Source organism: Hemitrygon akajei, chromosome 20 (assembly GCF_048418815.1).
Source record: "Hemitrygon akajei chromosome 20, sHemAka1.3, whole genome shotgun sequence".
Lineage (NCBI taxonomy): Eukaryota > Metazoa > Chordata > Chondrichthyes > Myliobatiformes > Dasyatidae > Hemitrygon > Hemitrygon akajei.
In genome coordinates this window covers 19,763,965-19,786,381 of record NC_133143.1, presented here as the reverse complement: position 1 = coordinate 19,786,381, position 22,417 = coordinate 19,763,965, and the positions used below count along the sequence as shown (strand labels likewise).

The window sequence follows — 22,417 nt, the reverse complement described above, 5'->3', positions numbered from 1 at the left end:
GGTGACATATACTGTATGTACTTTGACAATAAATTTACTTTGAACTTTGATTGAAATAATTAGAAAATCCTTACATCAGATCTCTCTGAATCTGAGTCAGTGAAATTAATCATACCAAAGTGCATCAGTCAAATGGAAACAAGTTGTGAGGCTATCAAACAGTCATTTCAAATAGGGCTAACAAATGAATGAAAACATTGGGTTCTCCTGCAAATGCAAATTTGCATTTACTTCCTGACTTTTATATTGGGATGCTAATAAACCGAGAAGCTATTGTTAAATGGGCACTGAACATAGAAATTCCAGGCTATTAACAGAAATTATTGGTATAATAGTTTGAAAAATCCTGCTCTGAATTTATGTCATGCATGGAAAATATTTTTTTTACCTGACCTACAACTAGACTGTTGTTACTATATTTCTGGCCTTAACTACTTAATAGTAGCTCATAATTACAGAATTAGCCCTTAAAGGCTGTGAAATTATTATAAATTGTGTTAATCATTAATGCAGAACACATGCCTAAGGCCCGTCATAACCTTTTTGAAACTGTTTTATTAAGAAACAATTAGCAGTTCCTTACCCAATTATGTTATATTTTAATTTGGCCAAAATGCACCTGAATCAGTTTATACACTGTATTAGAAAGATTTATAGAGGTGCTACCATGGCAAATAAGTGTGCAGTTCTCTGCTGTGACTTGAGTTTTGATAAATCTTTTATCATATAATTTGAATAAAAACACTTTTGATCTGTGTATGATGAATTCCAGAAATAAAATTACAGGACTGCCCACTGACACCATCAATCTAGTATATATTCCAAGGGAAAGTTGTGATAGGAGTACAGCATGATAAATCTCTTCTGAACATGATGCTTAAGGTTAAAGTAACAGAGGAAAGACCACTTAGTTCATCAAGGCTGACCCACACCTTGAGGAGATCAGTAACAGGGAGTAGGTGCTCCTTTCTTATACACCAGTACTCAATTAAAATCTTAGAACATTTTGAGAGGGGTGAACACAGGGGACACCTGCAGTATCTGCCATTTGTTCTTTCTGGTGACCACCCATCAACTTACTGCCTGTACTTATGGTGTAACAACTTCATTGTATTTATTACACATTGTGTCAAAAAACATGCACGAAATAGCTGTTATACATGACTGCACACTATTAAACAGAAGTTAATGTGCTCAATTACTTATATCTTCTTGAATGTCTTAGCTTTTGCTGATTGGGTGATCAATTTCCTCGAGTTGCACAAGTCCGTAAATTGGACACGTTCTGACATTCATCATTTGAATTTAATATTAGGTATTTTCTGGTCTCTGCACACATTGTGTTGATCATAAAAATCATCTTCAGTTATTCCCCAACCCCTGTCCAGAGATGTCTGCCTTTGGGAAACCACATGAAATAAAATCATCTTCTGGATTGCAATCCACAAGGGATTGCTGATTCTGAGTGCTAGAGAAACAATCTGCAGGTGTAACTCTGCAGGTTGAGCTATATCTATTGGGGGGGAAATAGCCAAATATTTGGGCTAAAGCCCTGATTCAAGAATAATAAAATCTTTGTGCAAAATTCACTTTGCCTTTTTCCCTTTTTTGTGGAAGAACATTTATATAATTATAATACATTGATTTCTGTGTTTTAAAACATATTAAAACAGTTATTTAAATATGCTCTGATTTATCGATTGAATTGCTATTACCATACAGAATAGTGTTTGTCTCACAGATCTGGTGTTAATAATATGAGATATCCATGTATATTTATCACCAAAATGTTCCTATTACCTTCTTCATGGAAATATTGAATAGAGCTGATAGATCATAAAATGCATAGAGTTAATGAAGAGCTCTAGAGTTTGCATAATAAGTGTTAGGGCACATTCTGGAGTTTGAGTACATAGCAAATACTAATTTCAACAACAACCAGTCTTCAACCTGAACATGGATTGTAGATTGAGTTTAAAATGCACCCAGAACTATGGTGTTCTTGGAGCTATAGACTGGGATCAAATACAAACAGGGAAACACTCCATTTGACCTATGATGACTGCATAAACATGAATCAGCCAAAGGTTAGTGGGGATTAACAATCATTTTGGGTGTCTATAGTGTTGGTGTGAAGATAGAGCGGCTGGAAAACTATATGTAATTTAAAGGAAGCATTGAAGATACATTGTGATTATAGAATTGATCTGCTGTTACCTTTGACCTTTAGCATATAACAATATCATGTAATATTGGGTCAGGCAGGCTTCTTCTTCCAAGAGTGTCTCCAGTAAGGTTCCTGCTTGTTTGGTCGAATAGAAACTTCTTTATCCACCAGCTTCAGTGGCTCTCCGCTGGCTTCGTTCACAGTCACAACAATAAGAATAGAAGTTGAAAAATTAAGAGTTGTTGTTTCAAAGCTTTTCTGCCATTTATTTTAAATTAGGCTTGTCTCCTATCTGGCCGTGAAAAGACACCATGGTGACAGAATGCCAGGGATCTGAGTTCAGTCCTGATCTTGGTGCTGTCTGTGTGGAGTTTAAATGTTTTCTCTGTGGATGCATAGGTTTCCTCTAAGAATACCAACTTCCTCCCGCACTGAAGAAGTCTTCAGTGTCCTGCCTAAATGACTACCTAAATGTTGCACTTACATCCATCATCATGAAGTGTTTTGAGAGGCTCGTCATGAGGCATATCATGACCCTGCTGCACCCCTCACTGGACCCCCTGCAGTTTGCGTACCGTCCCAACTGCTCAACAGATGACGCCATTGCCATCACCTTCCACCTGGCTCTAATCCACCTGGACAAAAAAGACACATACGTTCGGATGCTGTTCATAGACTTCAGTTCAGCATTCAACACAATAATTCCTCAGAAACTGATTGGAAAGCTGAACCTACTGGGCCTGAACACCTCCCTCTGCAACTGGATCCTAGACTTCCTGACTGGGAGACCTCAGTCAGTCCGGATTGGGAGCAGCATCTCCCACACCATCACACTGAGCACGGGGGTCCCACAGGGCTGTGTGGTCAGTCCACTGCTGTTCACTCTGCTGACCCATGACTGTGCTGCAACACACAGCTTGAAACACATCATCAAGTTCGCCGATGACACAACCGTGGTGGGTCTCATCAGCCAGAACGATGAGTCAGCTTACAGTGAGGAGGTGCAGTGGCTAATGGACTAGTGCAGAGCCAACAACCTGTCTCTTAATGTGAACAAAACAAAAGAGATGGTTGTTGACTTCAGGAGGGCACGAAGCGACCACTCCCCGCTGAACATCGACGGCTCCTCGGTAGAGATCATTAAGAGCACCGGATTTCTTGGTGTTCACCTGGCGGAGAATCTCACCTGGTCCCTCAACACCAGCTCCATAGCAAAGAAAGCCCAGCAGCATCTCTACTTTCTGTGAAGGCTGAGGAAAGTCCACTTCCCACCCCCCATCCTCATCACATTCTACAGGGGTTGTATTGAGAGCATCCTGAGCAGCTGCATCACTGCCTCGTTCGGAAATTGCACCATCTCGGATCGCAAGACCCTGCAGCGGATAGTGAGGTCAGCTGAGAAGATTATCAGGGTCTTTCTTCCTGCCATCACGGACATTTACACTACACGCTGCATCCGCAAAGGAAACAGCATTATGAAGGTCCCCATGCACCCCTCATACAAACTCTTCTCCCTTCTGCCATCTGAGAAAAGGCTCCGAAGCATTCGGGCTCTCACGACCAGACTATGTAACAGTTTCCTCCCCCAAGCTATCATACTCCTCAATACCCGAAGCCTGGACTGACACCTTGGCCCTATTGTCCTGTTTATTATTTATTGTAATGCCTACACTGTTTTTGTGCACTTTATGCAGTCCTGTGCAGGTCTGTAGTCTAGGGTAGCTTTCTCTGTGTTGTTTTTTACGTAGTTCAGTCTAGTTTTTGTACTGTGTCATGTAACACCATGGTCCTGAAAAACATTCTCATTTTTACTATATACTGTACCAGCAGTTATGGTCGAAATGACAATAAAAGTGGTTTGACTTGACTTGACTTGACATCCAAAAGGCGTGCTAGTTGGTTGGTTACTTGGCAGCTACAACTTGCCTTGAATATTGGTGAATGGTTGAATTATCAGATGGAGTTGAACATGGGAGAAGGAATAGATTCCAGTGAAATAACTGGGGCAATAAGGTTGTTCTGTTAGCCAGCATAAACTTGATGGCTGAGTAGTCTCCTATGTCATTATAGAATAAACACAAGAGAAAACTAAATTAATAATTCTCACACTATTCCTGAAACCTATTCTATGCAGAAATGAATGCCTTGAGTGTACTCACTAACTAATAATACACAGCCTTCTGTCTTATAGAATCAGTAGGATGACTAATGAAGATGTTAGTCTCAAACAGCTAATTCCCCTGGTTCTAGACTCTCAAGTGGATGGAAGTGGCCTTCCACAGTTACCCTGTCAGAGATATAGGGTCATCAGGCTCTTTGTCCTACGTACCCAAGCTGAACATAAATTACCTATTCATTTTTTAATCCCTTTCAACTAAATTCAAGGGTTCTGCTAGATACTTCCACTTAGATAATGTGAGAGTTCTCCCCACCACCCACTCAGGCAGCAAGGTGAAACAGATTCTAAATACCCTCTGGGTGAAGAAGCTCAAAACAATAGGAAATTCTTTATCAAAGTGTGCATATGTCACCCTATACTCGTCTGGACTGGTGTTGGCGGCTGAGATGTCGAAGGGGCCGGCTGGGATGGTGGAAAGGGAGCCAGCTGAGGTGATGAAGGAGCTGGTTGGGCTATCAGAGGAGCCTGCCTATGTGTCGAAGGAGCCAGTTTGGGTTCGGAGGAGCTGATCAGGCTGCTGACCGTGTTGCTCCACTACTCAGAAGCATGAAAGTCGGCGTAGTATAACCTTGGAAGATTGTCTTGGACATTTCACTTGCATTCACAAGATTCTGTTGGACAGTGATAATATAAGTTGTACAGGTCTGTTACCCTTGTCTGTGATGCACCATCAATAACTCTCAGAGACGTGAGGCGAGATACAGGCTTTTATTGGCTGGAAGAAAAAACAAGCAGCAATTGACCACCACACTACATCCTGGAGACTGAGGCCGGGGCTGTGTCTCCAATCGCCTTTATACAGGGGTCCGTGGGAGGAGCCATGGTCAGTGGGAGGAGCCACAGGAGCAGTCAGCGGGGGGGCGTGTCCAGACAGGTAAATGTAGTTCACCACATTCACCCCCCCTTTGTTTTAAAAGAGAGTCCCCATGGGGCGAAGTTTCTTACAAGTATATTTACAGGTAAAGTCTATCAGGTGGTCGAATCTGTCGCTGCGATCTACGTAGCACCGGTGGTGATTGCACCGGAGACGGTGGTTGTGCTGGTTCCGGCCTAACTGGAGGTGTCAGCCCACTAGGCGTCAGTGATCCCTCATGCGTGTGCGAGGCGCCTGGTATATGCGCGTGCGAGACGCCCAGTATAGGAGTGTCGTGAGGAGTCTGTGTAGGGCTCGGTGTGTGCAGTGTCACCTCGGGTACAGGGTTCATAGTTACCGTGGAGTGTTCGGGGTAGTGGTCTACTACTCCTGCGGGCGCCAGGTCGCGGACGGAGACCGTGTCCTCCCGCCCATCAGGTAAGACCACGTAGGCATACTGGGGGTTCGCATGTAGAAGGTGAACCCTCTCGACCAGCGGGGAGTATTTATTGCTCCTCGCACGTTTCCGGAGCAGCACTGGCCCTGGGGACGTCAGCCAAACTGGTAGGGTGGTCCCAGTGGCAGACTTCCTGGGAAAAGAGAATAGGCGCTTGTGAGGGGTGGCATTGGTGGACGTACATAACAGGGAGCGGATAGAGTGGAGTCCCTCGGGGAGGACCTCCTGCCATCGAGAGACCGGCAACCCTTTTGACAAGGGCTAAAAGTGTGGCCTTCCACACTGTGGCATTCTCCCTCTCCACCTGTCCATTTCCCCAGGGATTATAGCTCGTGGTCCTACTAATAGCAATACCCCTAGCCGGCAGGTACTGGCGCAGCTCGTCACTCATAAAGGAGAACCCTCTATCACTATGGATATAGCAGGGATATCCAAACAGAGTGAAGAGCTGGCGCAGGACTTTTATGACGGACGTGGCAGTGGTGTCGGGGCAGGGGATGGCAAAGGGGAACCGCGAGTACTCTTTGATAATGTTGAGAAAGTAGACATTGCGGTCGGTGGAGGGAAGGGGGCCCTTAAAGTCAACACTCAGTCGCTCAAAGGGGTGGGTGGCCTTGATAAGTTGCGCCTTTTCAGGACGGTAGAAGTGCGGTTTGCATTCAGCGCAGACTTGGCAGTCCCTGGTCATCGTCCTGATGTCCTCAAGGGAGTACGGCAGGTTCTGGGCTTTCACGAAATGGTAAAATCGGGTGACCCCCGGGTGGCAAAGATCTGCATGGAGGGCGTATAGCAGGTCGAGCTGTGCGCTGGCACATGTTCCCCGGGATAGGGCATCAGGGGGCTCATTGAGCCTTCCAGGCCGGTACAGGATATCATAGTTGTAGGTGGAGAGTTCCATTCTCCACCACAAAATTTTATCATTTTTGATTTTACCCCGCTGTTGGTTGCTGAACATGAACACAACTGAGCGCTGGTCGGTCAGCAAGGTGAACCTTTTGCCGGCGAGATAGTGCCTCCAGTGCCTAATAGCTTCCACTATGGCCTGGGCTTCTTTCTCCACCGTGGAGTGCTGAATTTCAGAGCCTTGAAGGGTACGAGAAAAGAATGCTACTGGCCTGCCTGCCTGATTGAGGGTAGCAGCCAGCGCAAAATCGGAGGCGTCACTCTCTACTTGGAAGGGAATGGTCTCGTCCACCGCATGCATCGTTGCTTTGGCAATGTCCCCTTTAATGCGGCTGAAGGCTGCGCGGGCCTCGGCAGAGAGGGGAAATGTGGTAGACTTGACCAGGGGGCGGGCCTTGTCTGCGTAATGGGGGACCCACTGGGCGTAATAGGAAAAGAAGCCCAGGCACCGTCTGAGGGCTCTGAGGGTGGTGGGAAGAGGGAGTTCTAACAGGGGGCGCATACGGTCGGGATCAGGGTCAATGACCCTGTTCTCCACGACATACCCAAGGATAGCAAGTCGGGTGGTTCCGAACACACACTTGTCCCTGTTATAGGTAAGGTTCAGGGCTTTGGACACTTGGAAAAATCGTTGGAGGTTGCTGTTGTGATCCGACCAGTTGTGACCACAGATGGTGATACTATCCAGATAGGGAAATGTGGCCTTCAGTTGGCACTGGTCCACCATCTGGTCCATTTCCCTCTGGAAGACAGAGACACCATTCGTGACACCGAAGGGGACGCGCAGGAGGTGATAGAGCCTGCTGCCCGCCTCGAAGGCGGTGTAGGGTCGGTCCTCTGGGCGGATGGGGAGCTGGTGATAAGCGGATTTCAGATCTATGGTTGAGTACACCTTGTACTGAGCTATCTGGTTGACCATATCCGCGATGCGGGGTAGGGGGTACGCTTCAAGCTGCGTGAACCTATTGATGGTCTGGCTATAGTCCACGACCATCCTGTTTTTCTGCCCGGTCTGAACAACAACCACCTGGGCCCTCCAAGGACTTGTGCTTGGCTCAATGATCCCCTCCCTGAGCAGCCGCTGCACCTCTGACTGAATGAAGGCCCTGTCCCCCGCGCTGTACCTCCTGCTTTTAGTTGCCACAGGTTTACAGTCGGGGGTCAGGTTGGCGAACAGCGGTGGGGGTGGGATCTTGAGGGTGGAGAGGCTGCAAGTGGTGTCAGTAGTGCAGCTGTCGGCATGGTGCTGGGTGGGATGTGTGGGTCGGTGTGTGTGTGTGGTCAGTAGCGGGGTATATGACGAAGTCCCACAAAACTGAGGATTCCTGACAGTGAGTGGTGGGAGGGGCCCGTCATATGCCATAGTCACACTTTCGAGGTGGCTCTGGAAGTCCAGCCCCAATAGCACAGGCGCGCACAGTTGAGGCATGACCAGTAGCGCAAAGTCCCGATATTCTGTGCCCTGCACCACCAATGTCGCTACACAACTCCCCCCGGATGTCTGTGGAATGCGACCCAGAAGCCATGGTGACCCTCTGGCTTACCGGCCGTGTCACGAGTCCACAGCTTTGCACCGTGTCCGGGTCAATAAAACTCTTAGTGCTGCCCGTGTCAAACAGGCAGCTAGTCCTGTGCCCCTCCACCAGGATGTCCATCATTGACCTTGCAAGCTGGTGTGGGGTGCTTTGGTCGGGGGTTACAGAGGCCAGAGTTGAACTGCCGTCTTGGTGCCCGGTAAGCACCGGTGGGTCGGGGCGGGGCGAGGTGGCGCCGACAAAGATGGCTGCCCCCATGCCTCGCACGAGGTGGGTAGGCAAGATGGCGCCGACAAAGATGGCGGCCCCCATGCCTCACACGCAGCGCTGCTCGACCCCGCTCGTGGTTCAGACTTACAGACCTTGGCGAAATGGCCCTTCTTCCCGCAGCTGGAGCAGGTCACTTCTCGGGCCGGGCAGTGTTTTCGGGGGTGCTTTTCGACTCTGCAGAAGTAACACTGCACGGACTTGCGACTGGCAGCAGCTGTGGTCGGTTTCGGGGAGTTCGTGGACTCGCGACTGGCAGCAGCGGTGATGAATTCGCTCGCGGGCGGCGGGGTCTGCAGTGTCCATGGAACCGGTGGGGGATCGCGCAGCTGGACAGCATCAGCATTGTGCAGAGCAGCCTCCAGCGTGTCGGCCAGCTCGATCGCCGAGCGTAAGGTAAGATCGGCACTTTCCAGCAGCCGCTGGTGCACGTACACTGACCTGATCCCCGTAACAAAGGCGTCTCGTACCAGGAGCTCCGCATGCTGTTCCGCCGTCAGTCCCTTGCAGTCGCAAGTTCGCACGAGTGTCTGTAGGGCTCGGAGAAACTCGGCGCTCGACTCGTTGGTTCGCTGTCACCACGTCACTAAGCGATGTCTTGCATAGACGGTGTTCACCGGCCGCAGGTACTGTCTTTTGAGGGCATCCAGTGCCCCTTGGTAGGTCGGCAGGTCCCTGATAAGGGAGAATACTTTCAGACTTACTCTAGATAGTAGTATTTTGTACATTGTGGTAGGCTCAGTCACTGGAATCTCCTCCAAGTATGATTGGAAGCATGCAAGCCAGAGTTCAAAGGCAAGAGCTGCTTCGGAGTCTTGAGGATCAAGGTCTAATTTTTCCAGACGTAAAATGCTTTCCATGTTTTAAAACTTCCAGCCAATAAAATTGATGCACCATCAATAACTCTTGGAGACATGAGGCGAAATATTTATTGGCTGGAAGAAAGAACAAGCAGCAATTGACCACCACACTGCATCCTGGAGACTGAGGCCGGGGCGGTGTCTTCAATCGCCTTTATACCGGGGTCTGTGGGAGAAGCCACGGTCAGTGGGAGGAGCCACAGGAGCAGTCAGCAGGGGGGACATGTCCAGACAGGTATATGTAGTTCACCACAGTCTGGTGGAGGGACAGACGACATGGGAACTGTGTAGCCTTGGTTGCAGTGAGAACTAGGCTTCAAGCCTCGGTCATGCCTGCTGCTGCAGACCAGGTGAGAGACACGGAAGCATTTAACGCATGGCGTTCAAGCACAGCTGGGACCCGGCCTCTCCTGTCACTGCTGCCCTCCATGCTTGAACAGTGCAATGCCAGGTGGATTGTGTGCATCTTCACACTGCCGGGAGACTGTACCGTCGACTGCTGGACATTGTCGCTTAGGGTTATGGACCATATATATCAATAGGTACATTTAATGTCAGAGAAAATGTATACAATATACATCATGAAATTCTTTTTCTTCGCAAACATCCACAAAAACAGAGGAGCGTTCTAAAGAATGAATGACAGTTCAATGTTAGAACCCTAAAGCCTTAACCCAATTCCCCCCCACCCACACACAAATAGAAGCAAGGCAAAGACACCCCCCCCAAATTCCTCACCAGAAAAAAAGTATAGGCACCCTCCACCGAGCACTCAAGTGTGCAGCAAAGCATCAATAAAGACGCAGACTTGCAGTACCCCAAAGACTACTCGTTCACCCAGTAATTTGACATACCACGGGCTCGCTCTCTCTCCCTAATAAGGGAAAAAGAGGTGTCCCCGTTTCACAGTGAGAGGGGAGAGACAAAAAAAAACAACTCACTGATTTATGATGTTAGAAATCTGTTGCATCATATTTTTGAGCTCTGTGCCCAGGTCTCTGGACACACAGCCCACGGCAGCTAACCCACTGCTCCCATGTTCCATGTTCTTCCATGTTCCGTGTTCTCCCACAACACCTCAGTCAGGGGCACCGGCCTTGAATCAACCCATCTCCAGAGCCACGAAAATCTGGCAACCTGAGGTACGCTAGTCTTCCAGGCTGCATCCTTGGAATATGAAAAAGCGGCCAGTCATGAGACCCCGAGAGCGGGTCCCGTTCCTGCAAAGAACCCAAGTCAGAGTATAACTCCAGGTCAGGGGCTTCAAAAGAACCTTGAAAAGGTAAAAAAAAAAAAGAGATATCAGAGATAGAAATAAAGTTGCTTCCGAAAATGCAAGCAAAGAAGTCGCTGTTTAGCGCCATCGTCACTTCACTCCACCCCTTGAGTGAATATGCTTATTTGCACATTATTTTAAATTATGTTACTCGCTATGTTTGAATATTTTGTACCTTGGCCCTAGATGAACACTGCCTCATTCAGCTGTATCTATGTATGGTTTGAATGATAATTAAATTTGTTTTGATCTATAACCTTGAGATTCATTTTCATGTGGGCCCTCAGAGTAAAACACAGAAATGCAATAGAATCAGTGAAAAACTACACAGAAAGATGAGCAAACAATCAATGTGCAGTAGACAACAAACTGTACAAATAATTATTAATAATAATAATAATAATCCCAGAAACTGAAGGGTTCCTTGTGTCAATACAGGACAAAGTGGTTAAAACAAAAACATCAAAATACATAATAATAAATGACCAACAAACTCAAAACAATAAATGTAGAAACTACCAAGAGAAACCAGAAACAATCCAACACATTACAAGAGATCCTGCAGCAGTTTAACTCAATCTGATTACTCACATAGGCACAATCATCATTCACCAAAATCCTGCTTTAAAATACAAGCTCACAAGGGAGATCACACCTCACTATAAACACAAGCCTGATCCAGCTTTAGAGTCAGAGTCTCACAAGTTACATTATGACTGAGCTGTTATTACAGATAGGGCAATCTATTAAAACTGTTTGGATATAATAGTACAGGATAAACACACAAGAACAAGTTACTTAATAGATATAGCTATCCAAATACACATAACTTACAGAAATAAATAAATGAAAAACACCAGAAATATGCAGAATTAAAAGAGGAAATAGAAAGACTTTAGAACATGTACAGAGTATACATTGTCCTAATAGTAATATCTGCAATTGGTGTCTACCCAAAGGTACTATATGATAGCATTAAATTAGGGCTACACAACAGTATCCATGTAACAACTAGAATAGTCCAATAGTTCCTAGCAATTGAGAAATGTGTGTGCTTTTCCCTGCCCATACCTCAGGTTTTACCAGCTTGAGCTGAGAAAAAAATAAGGGATAATAATAGTAATAATAATAATCCCCATAAACATGTTAAAACAAACAAAACATGAAGTTGCACAAGAGCTAGAAAGACCACCACAATGAAGAAAATAATGAAGATGCCATTCTCTGAAACTCTATTGAAAATGAAATTACTTCAATAACTGTGCCACAACCTGACCAAAATAGCAGTATCACAAATGTAGAGCCTCCACAGAATGCTGATAATGAAGCTGAGCTCACAATCAAAATTATCCTAATATTTAACTCCACACTAACAGAATGAATGACCATGCTGACTTTGTACTACCTTGTCCTGTGTCACTATGTACTCCATAACCTCATCCTTAACAATTGACTCCAACATCTTCCCAACCACTGGGGTCAGGCTAACTCGTCTATAATTTCATCGTTGCTGCCTTCCTCCTTTCTTAAAGAGTGGAGTGATATTTGCAATTTTCCAGTCCTCTGGCATCATGTCAGAGTCCAATGATTTTTGAAAGATCATTAGTAATGCCTCCACAATCTCTACTGCTACCTCTTTCAGAACCCTAGTGTGCAATTCATCTGGTCCGGGTGACTTATGTATCCTTAGGTCTTTCAGATTTTTGAGCACCTTCTCTCTTGTAATAATAACTGCACCCTTCCTTCAAACACTACAACATCAGGCATACTGTTATTGTCTTCCACAGTGAAGACTGATGCAAAATACTCATTTAGTTCATCTGCCATCTCCTTGTCCCCCATTATTATCTCTCCTGCCTCATTTTCTAGTGGTCCTATATATTACTTTTATTTTCTTACATACTTAAGAAAGCTTTTACTATCCACTATGATATTGTTTGCTAGCTCACTTTCAAATTTCATATTTTCCCTCCTAATGATTCGATTAGTTGTTTTCTGTAGGTTTTTGAAAGCTTCCCAATTCTCTATCTTCCTGCTAAGTTTTGCTTCGTTGCATGGTTTTACATTAGTTTTGACTTCCTTTGTCAGCCTTGTTGTACTATTTTTCCATTTGAGTATTTCTTCATTTTTGGAGTACATTTATCTTTCACCTTCCTCATTTTCCCCAGAAATGCATGCCATGGCAGCTCTGCTGACATCCCTGCCAGCAGCTCCTTCCAATTTTCTTTGGCCAAGTCCTCTCTCACACCACTGTAATTTCCTTTACTCCACTGAAATAGTGCTATGTCAGACTTTACTTTAGCCCCATCAAATTTCAAATTGAACGCATTCATATTGTGATCAGTCTCCTAGGAATTCTTTTACCTTAAGCTCCCTAATCACCTCTGGTTCATTACATACACCCAATCCAGTATAACTGATCCCCTTGTAGGCTCAACAACAAACTGTTCTAAAAAGCCATCTTGTGGGCATTCAACAAACTCACTCTCATGAGATCCAGTACCAACCTGGTTTTGCCAATCAACTTGCATGTTGAAATCTCCCATGACTATCATAATAATGCCCTTTTATACGCCTTTTTCTATTTCTTGATGTAGTCTGTGGTCCATATTGCAGCTACTATTGGGAGGTCTGTATATAACTGCCATCAGAGTCCTTTTCTTAACCTCAACCTACAAGGATTCAACATCTTCCGATCCTATGTCATATCTTTCTACTGATTTAATGCCATTCTTTACCAGCAGAACCATGACACTCCCTCTGCCTACCTTCCTATCCTTCTGATAAAACGTGTAACCTTGGACATTTAGCTCCCAACTACAACCATCCTTCAGCCACGATTCAGAGATGGCATCATTCCTGACAATCTGTAATAGTGCAACAAGATCATCCACTGTATTTCTTATACTCTGTGCATTGGGATATAACACTTTGAGTACTGTATTTACTACCCTCTTTGATTTTGCATCCCTCATGCACTGGTACTCACCCTGCTGGCTGCAATTTTATCCTGTCATCTGCCTGACCGTCAAAATAGTCCAGCTGCACACTATTTTTCCTTTTATACCATCCATTCTATCCTGAATCCTTTCACTATGATTCCCATCCCTCTGCCAAATTAGTTTAAACCTTCCCCCAACAGCTCTAACAAACTTGCCCATGAGAATATTGGCCCTTTCAGGTTCAGGTGCAAGCCATCACCTGTGTGAACAGGTTATACCTCCCCCAAAATAGATACAAATGTTCGAAGAACCTGAAGTCCTGCCCCCCTGCACCAGCTTCTCAGCCACACATTCTTCTACCAAATCATTCTGTTTCTACCCTCACTGGTATATGGCACAGGTAGCAATCCAGAAATTACTACCCTGGAGGTCCTGCTTCTCAGCTTTCTGCAAATTCTCTAAAGTCTCTCTTGAGCATCTCTTTGCTTTTCCTTCCTATGTCTTTGGTACCATTATGTACTAAGGCATCGGGCTGCTCCCCCTCCCCCTCCAAAATTTTGTGGATGTGATCCGAGACATCCCAGACCCTGGCACCTAGGAGGTAACATACCATTTTGGTGTCCCATTAATGTCCACAGATTCTCCTGTCTGTTCCCCTGACTATCGAGTCCCCTATCACTACCGCTCCCCTCTTCTCCCTCTTTCCTTTTTGCACCATGAACACATGCTCAGTGCTCAAAACCTCTGTAGGGGAGGTCATCCCCCACAACATCAAAAACTATACTTATTATTGAGGGGAATGCGCTAAATGCCTATTCGCATTTCCATTTCTCCTGAAAGTCACTCAGTTACTCGCCTCCTGCAACTTAGAGGTGACTACTTACATGCAACTCTGATCAATTATCTGTTCACTCTCCCGTACAAGCCAAAGGTCATCCAGCTGCTGCTTCAGATCCCTAACAGTCCTTAAGGAGCTACAGCTGGATGCACTTCATGCAGATGTAGTTCCTTGGGAGACTCTGAGTCTCCCAGGACACCAACATCCGGCATGAAGAACTCACAATGGCCATTTACTATACTAGGTACAGTAAAAGACAAAAAAAGGATCCTTCTACCTTAGGCCACGAACTTATCAATCACCCCTGCTGTGGACACTTTCTGGAGGTCCAAGATCCGTATGCTCCACGACCGCTGGACTAAATGTGTAAATGTAGGAAGGGACGATGTTGAAAAATAAATGTGCTAGGTTTTCTAAAACTGACTCCTTCAACCTTAGGCCACAAATATATCAATCACCGCTCATAACATCATGCATCTCACAACTAATCACCACTCACTGAGATAACCACAATATCCTTACAGAAGAGCAGAAAGAATGCTGTAAAGGAATGAAAGGATGTAAAGAACAACAGATAATAGATTCTACAAGCCCAGTGGAAAAGCAGAGATCTTTCATGTTGCTATATTGACTACTAAAAAGCTTTAGATTCTGTTCCATACTCATGTCTAATAGAAGTTCTTAATATAATATAAACTACACCCAATACTTGTGCAATTCCTTCAACATCTGATGAAGCATTGGGGTACTATAATCACCCTATCTCTTAACAACCAAAGAGTAATAACCATCAGTACCAAAATAAATGGAGGCATTTTCCAGGGTGACTCTCTATGGTTTTGTTTAGCTTTAAACATGCTCTCCAATTCACTGAACCAGACAAAAATTGGGCAACAAATCAGAAATAGCAAATGTATTATACCTTAATATACCTTCAATACATGGATGATTTGAAATTATACATTCTTTCATCAGTAAAACTAAAGCAATTAATTCAAATAGTAGAACTATTTCTGAAAGATATAAACATGAACTTTGGACTGGATAACTTAAATGAAAAAGCAATCCAGAAATAGAAGAAAACGTGAACAAACGGAAAAGTATCCCCATGATCTGAGCAGACTCGATGTCGACAGGAAAGCAACAAATGTCTGGCTCAAAATTGGAGACCTCTTCACAGAAACAGAGGGCTTCTTTGTGGCAATACAGGACCAGGTGGTTAATTTAAAAAAATTATCAAAATACATAATAAAAGGCCAATAAATTCAAAATGATAAATGCAGAAAACGTCAATTAAAAACCAGAAAGAATTTAACGCATTACAGGGTTAACTCAATCTGATTACTTACACGGGCACAATTAAGTGGCAAGCATCATTCACCAAAATCTTGCTTTAAAATAAAAACTCTTAAAATACACCATACCTTACTATAAATACAAGCCTAATCCAATTTTAAAGTCAGAACCTTACAAATTATATTATGACCAATCCGTTGTTACAGTTAGGACAATCCATTATAACTGTCCAGATAAAATATTATAGCATTAACAAGCAAGAGCAAGTCACTTAATAGATATAACCAGTCTAAATGCACACAGCATACAGAAATCAATAAAGGAAAAACACCCAGAAATATGCTAAATTAAAAGAGGAAATTGGACTTTGGAACATGAACAGAGTATACTTTGGCTGAATAGTAATATCTACACTGGTATCATCCCAAAGTCACTACACAAGAGCATTAAACAATTAGGTCTACGCACCATAACAATTGAGAAATGAGTGTGTTTGGCAATGCCCATACCTCAGATTTTACCAGCTTGAGCTGAGGGAAAAATACAAGTGAATAAATCAATAAATAAATAAAGAGATAGGTGGATAGATATAGGCAAATAGAGGAATAAATAAATAAAGCAAAATAATTGAGAACATGAGCTGTAAGGTCCTTTAAAAAGAATCTATAGGTTGTGGAATTATTTCAGAGTTGAGGTGAGTGTACATAGAACAGAAATCTATAGCACATTACAGGCCCTGTAGGTTTCTATTTTTATGTTCTATGGGAGTAATTATCCATGCTGTTTCAGGAGTCTGAAGGGTGAAAGGTAATAACTGTCCCTGAATCTGGTGCCATGGGACCCAAGGCTCCCGTACCTTCTCTCAATGGCAACAGCCTGACTGGTGGGGTCCTTGATAGATGCTGGTTTTTTGTGGGAGGGCTTTGCCTGTAATGAATTGGGCTTTCTATTCTTGGACTTTAGTGTTCCTATATCAGGCCGAGATGCAACCAGTCCGGATTCTCTCAGCTGGGCATCTATAGAAGTTTGTCAAAGTTTTTAGAAGACATGCTGTATCTGCACAAAGTTCTAAAAAAAAAGTAGAGGTGCTGCTGTGCTTATTTTGCGATGGCACTAACTGTACATGGTGGTCCCAAGACAGATCCTCTGATCCAATAACTTTCTCAGATACCCTCCAGACCTTATACCCCTGATCCTAATGTTATGCTGTGAATGCATCTAGACCAACACGAAATCATTATTTTCAGTTTCTACAGCTTGGTTACTACAAAATTCCATCTCTATTAACCATACTCTAACATAATCTGTTGGAATTAAGACCAATGTATTGAAGCTAAAGTCTGAAATTATTCCTGCAGAACCTAGATCAAGAAATGAAGTAGAAAACCTCTCAGGAGAGTAGGTTGGCGCACATGTGATTTCTTAGTCTGTGCAGCAACCTGTGTTTGTAATTTACTGCTTGCAATTTACAAAAAAATTAAGTTTCCTTGAAAATTCCAAGTTTATTGAACTTACTTACATTTACCATAAGAGTTAAAGCCTGGTTCTTGTTTGAATTAATATCTGCTATATACACATAACTCCAGAAAACTCCCTAATCAGTGGTGAGGCAGCAGCACTATTTAATGTAACTGTATCTAAATCCCTTTAAGAAAAAGGCAGTTAGAACTGAACAGTGTGTATGCAATATTCATATAGGGTTGGTATATTCTCCAGTTATGTTAATCTACATTAATCATTTAGCCACTTTTTAAATGCCCACTTCAACAACTCACTGTGACAGTACACACTCTGGCTTATGCAGAAAGAAATTCGTTCCTTCAGTAAATAAAAGCATACAAGAAAGACCCACAGGTGCTGAAATCCAAAATGAAATCAGAAACTGCTGGAAATTCCCAAAAAGCCAGAAAGATGGTAGATGGCAAGTACAGCAGGTCATTGGGTGCAGTTGGGTCAGGAAGGCTGTTCATTGGCTGGAAATTGATCAGGCAGGTACGTCATTGGATGGGGATGGATTGGGAAAGCTGGTTATTGGATGGAGGTGAATCACAGAGGAATTCATTGGATGAAGGTGAATCAGGCAGTTATTTGATTGAGACGGATTAGGCAGGTAGGCTTTGGCCTGAAATGAATTGGGTAGATACATCATTGGAGGGGAGTAGGTTGGTGGGTGGCTGACTAGGGGTAGTGAATGAGTCAGGCAGGTCAGTGGATGTGGATGGACAAAGCTAGAGCTGGTGGGGGGAGGGAGAGAGCAGAGTAATACATGACTTAAATTGTTAGACTTTAAAAAGCATTGAAGTAGGCTGCACAGGTGTTATTTTTGTCTGTTCCTGTATGAGTGACTAGAGCCACTTGGGGCCAGGCTTGTAAATGGCTTATTAAAATGGAGTCCTGAGTTTTTGATATGTTAATGATCAGAGGCCATGAGGACCTGAAAAGAAGATCATAGATTTCTCATACCCTGCAATAAATGCCAATTCCTCATCTTTGATTGCACACAACAAAATGGTTGCAAGGCATGGGAGAAGGGCAGAAGGAAGGTGTAATTTCCTGTCCTGGGCCCAGCACATACGATCACAAGGAAGGGGCACCAGAGTCTTTACTTTCTTAGAAGGATTTGGAGGTTTGATATATCACAAAACACACTAAAAAAATTTACAGATGTATTGTTGAAAGTATCCTGATTGCATCATGGTCTGGCACAGCAAAATGAATGTGTAGAAATGTAAGAAACTGCAAAGAGCAGTGGACTCTGTGGAAAATATCACAGACACATCCCTCCCAACTCAGGGTAGTAAGTACAAGAAATCCTGCCTGAAAAAGACGACATCCAGGCCATGCAACTATCATTGGGCAGGAGGTACTGAGGCCTCAAATCTCACACTGCCAGGTTCAAGGACAGCTGTTTCCCTCAGCCATTCGTTCCTGCATGACCTTCATCACTTCAACAGTACAGCAGTACTATGAGTGTACTTGGCCCTTTCTCCTTGGAGCGACAGAGGATGAGAAGTGATCTGATAGAGCTGTATAAAATGATGAGGGGCATTGATCGTTTGGATAGCCAGAGGCTTTTTCCGAGGGCTGAAATGGCATAGTTTTAAGGTGTTGGAAACAGGTACCGAGGGGATGTCAGGGGTAAGTTTTTCACACAGAAAGTGGTGGGTGCATGGAATGCACTGCTGGCAGCAATCATCAAAGCAGATACAATAGGGTCTTTTAAGAGCCTCTTAGATCAGTACATGGAGCTTAGAAAAATAGTGGGCTATGCGCTAGGGAAGTTCTAGGCAGTCTCTAGAGTAGGTTAGGAGCTGGTGGTGGAGCTGAGGAGGGCTAAGGCACCAGTGACGCCCGTTTCCATCCAAGAGGTCAGTGTGGACATGGTGGAGGATTACAGATACCTGGGGATACGAATGGACAATAAACTGGTCTGGTCAAAGATCACTGAGGCTGTCTACAAGAAGGGTCAGAGCCGTCTCTATTTCCTGTGGAGACTGAGGTCCTTTAACATCTGCCGGACGATGCTGAGGATGTTCTACGCGGCTGTGGTGACCAGTGCTATCATGTTTGCTGTTGTGTGCTGGGGCAGCAGGCTGAGGGTAGCAGACACCAACAGAATCAACAAACTCATTCGCAAGGCCAGTGATGTTGTGGGGGTGGAACTGGACTCTCTGACGGTGGTGTCTGAAAAGAGGATGCTGTCCAAGTCGCGTGCCATCTTGGACAATGACTCCCATCCACTCCATAATGTTCTGGTTAGGCACAGGAGTACATTCGGCCAGAGACTCATTCCACCGAGATGCAACACTGAGCGTCATAGGAAGTCATTCCTACCTGTGGCCATCAAACTTTACAACTCCTCCCTCGGAGTGTCAGACACCCTGAGCCAATAGGCTGGTCCTGGACTTATTTCCACTGGGTATGATTAACTTATTATTATTTAATTATTGATGGTTTTATATTGCTATATTTCTTCACTATTCTTGGTTGGTGCAGATGTAACAAAACCCAATTTCCCTCGGGATCAATAAAGTATGTCTGTCTGTCTGTTATATGGTTGACACAACATTGTGGGCCAAAAAGCCTGTAATGTGCTGTAAATTTCTATGTTCTATGACCAATTTGACCACTTTGCACTACAGTAAATGGGATCTTTTTTAAGCTCCAAATGTGATTCTTCTGGGAAAAGTTTGTGTAATTAATGTTTAATTGATGTTTACCTTGTGAACATTGTGTCTCTAATGGTATGTGCCTGTTTTCTTTGTACACATGTATATATATATATTTGACTCCACTTTGAACGTCATTATGCTGGAGCCTTGAATGTAAAGGGAAGGCCCACTTGCCTACTACGTGACCAGGAGCAGGAGACATATAACTGAGGGAGGTGTACAGAAGAAGAGCAGATTCAAGTAAAGCCCACAACATGCCTCAAGAACAATACTATACCAAGGCACTTGTATGCATTTTAAAATAAAAAAACTTAAAATACTGGACACAGTCAGTGGGTCAGGCTGCATCTGTGGAAAATGGAAAAGTCAATGTTCCAGGTCAACACAAAACGTTAACTCTGTTTCTCTTCCCACAGATGCTGCATGACCTGCTGAGTTTTCAGCTTGTTCTGCTTTCATTTCAGATTTGCAGCATCTGAAGTTTCTGTTTTGATTTTCCCCATAGTGCTTTTTGCTAGATGAAAAGAGTTGGTTTCATCCTTCAACTAATTCACTTGAAGCATTACACATTACATTTTAATTGCACATTAAAAAGCCATAAAATTCAATGAAACCTCAATGTCATTCTCCGCTCAACTGATGAAATCAATAAATGTTGAAATTAAAGAAAATCCCTGAATCCCCCAAGAAGAAGAAGTTGGCTTGCCTTTAATCTCCTGCTCAGGGTCACTGCAGGGAGGGACATGAAATTATGGGAGTATGGCCCAGTCTGAAACAGGCATGGAGAACAATAAATCATTCTTGATGACATTGCATTATGAATAAAGACTATTTTAGAAATAATAACAAGAACTTCAATCTGCAGCTAAAACAAAATCCTGCACAAAAGCCTCCAGCACCACCAAGCACTGCCTCTCAGCACTGTGAAACACAGATTAATATTCCAACAACTGTTGCACAAATATTTATTTGAACAGCCACTTACCACAATTTCAGAACACAGTTCATCCTGTCTCTTATCCATTACCATTGGCCTTTGTTCCTCATGTGCTGTGTGGATTAAGGCCTCGTGCTTATACTTCCCTGTGGCACCAAAGGGAAAGCTAACACAGAGTGGCCACATGCCCAGTATTGTAAGTAGGCAGTGTGATCACACTGCTGTTGTCGACACAACACCAAGGCAGCTCTGTGAGGACTGGAGCATGACTTAACCATTCAGGGAGTGCTGCATGTGGAGAGGATTTACAGGGATATTCTGTCATTGAAGGCTGGAGCAACAGTTGCAATACTTCCAAAAGGGTTCTCCTGTGGGATATCTATTTCCAGCCCATTGAATCCAGCTATGTACTCACACAGACGCACAAGCTGAAAGACTCACTCACACACACAAACACACCGGTGTGTTCATACACTCAACCTCCTTCTTTCATAAACACACACACACACACACAAACACATTCACACACATTCACCTGTACACCGACACACAAACATATACAATTAAACACAAACATTCATTCAGCACATCCAATCGTGCACGGATTCACACACAAACACAGTCATACACAGACCCAAATGCAGCACCTTCACACATAAACACACATGCGCAGTCGAATCGGCGCAGAAGGCCTCTCACAGGTTGGGGAGTAAGTTACTAACAAAAAAGACCTTTTTCAGATTTTCAGTTTTTCTCAACGATACAGCCATAATTATAAGACCATAAGATATAGAAGCAGAAGTAGGCCATTCAACCCAACGAGTCTGCTCCGCCATTCTATCGTGGGATGATCCAATTCTTCCAGTCATCCCTACTACCCTGCTTTTACCCCATACCCTTTGATGCCCTGGCTAATCAAGAACCTATCTACCTCTGCCTTAATTATAACCAATGACATGGCCTGCACAGCCATTCGTGGCAACAAATTCCACAGATTCATTAGCAAGGGCAAATAAAAATAAGGCAGAGTGGCCATTGTGTGAGTGGACCAGTGAGAGTTTGTTTCAGAAGGCTTTGAAGAGAATAAGGTTGGATGGTGCAGGTCTGGTAAATTTCTTCTTCTTCATTATTCATTCTTCATCTGTTAGTGCATAGTTAGAGCAGTGAGGATGGCTCCAGGGGCTGTTTTGTATCCTTTATGTGAAATGTGGGAATTGTGGGAGATCTTCCACCTCCTGGATAAATACACCTGCACCAGGTGCACCAAGCTGCAGCTCCTCAGAGAAAGAGCCAAGCAACTGGAGCAGGAGCTGCCACTCAGTGACCTTTGGAGAAACGGAGGGAAACTGAGGAGATGATAAATAGGAGTTACAGGGAGGTAGTCACCTCTAAATTGGAGGAAGCAGGAAAATAGGAACATAGAAACATAGAAAACCTACAGCACAATACAGGCCCCTCAGCCCACAAAACTGTGCTGAACATGTCCTTAAGTTTGAAATTACCTAGGGTTACCCTAGCCTTCTATTTTACTAATCTCCATATACCTGTCCAAAAGTCTCTTAAAAGACCTTATTGTATCAGCCTCCACCACTGTTGCCGGCAGCCCATTCCACACACTCACCACTCTCTGCGTAAAAACTTAACCCTGACATTTCGTTTGTACCTACTTCCAAGCACCTTAAAACTGTGCCCTCTCATGCTAGTCATTTCAGACCTGGGGAAAAGCCTCTGACTA

At 44.1% G+C, this 22,417-nt stretch overlaps 1 long non-coding RNA gene across 1 annotated transcript in view; it reads right to left on the bottom strand.

Annotated features, from left to right (window-relative positions):
• LOC140713957 (uncharacterized) overlaps positions 1-20,975 on the bottom strand; it is a 63,903-nt gene extending 42,928 nt beyond the window's left edge. Inside the window, exon 1 of the long non-coding RNA XR_012095781.1 lies at positions 20,731-20,975. This is a non-coding gene — a long non-coding RNA (uncharacterized lncRNA). The remainder of the gene's footprint in view (positions 1-20,730) is intronic.
• Positions 20,976-22,417: the final 1,442 nt, after the last annotated feature.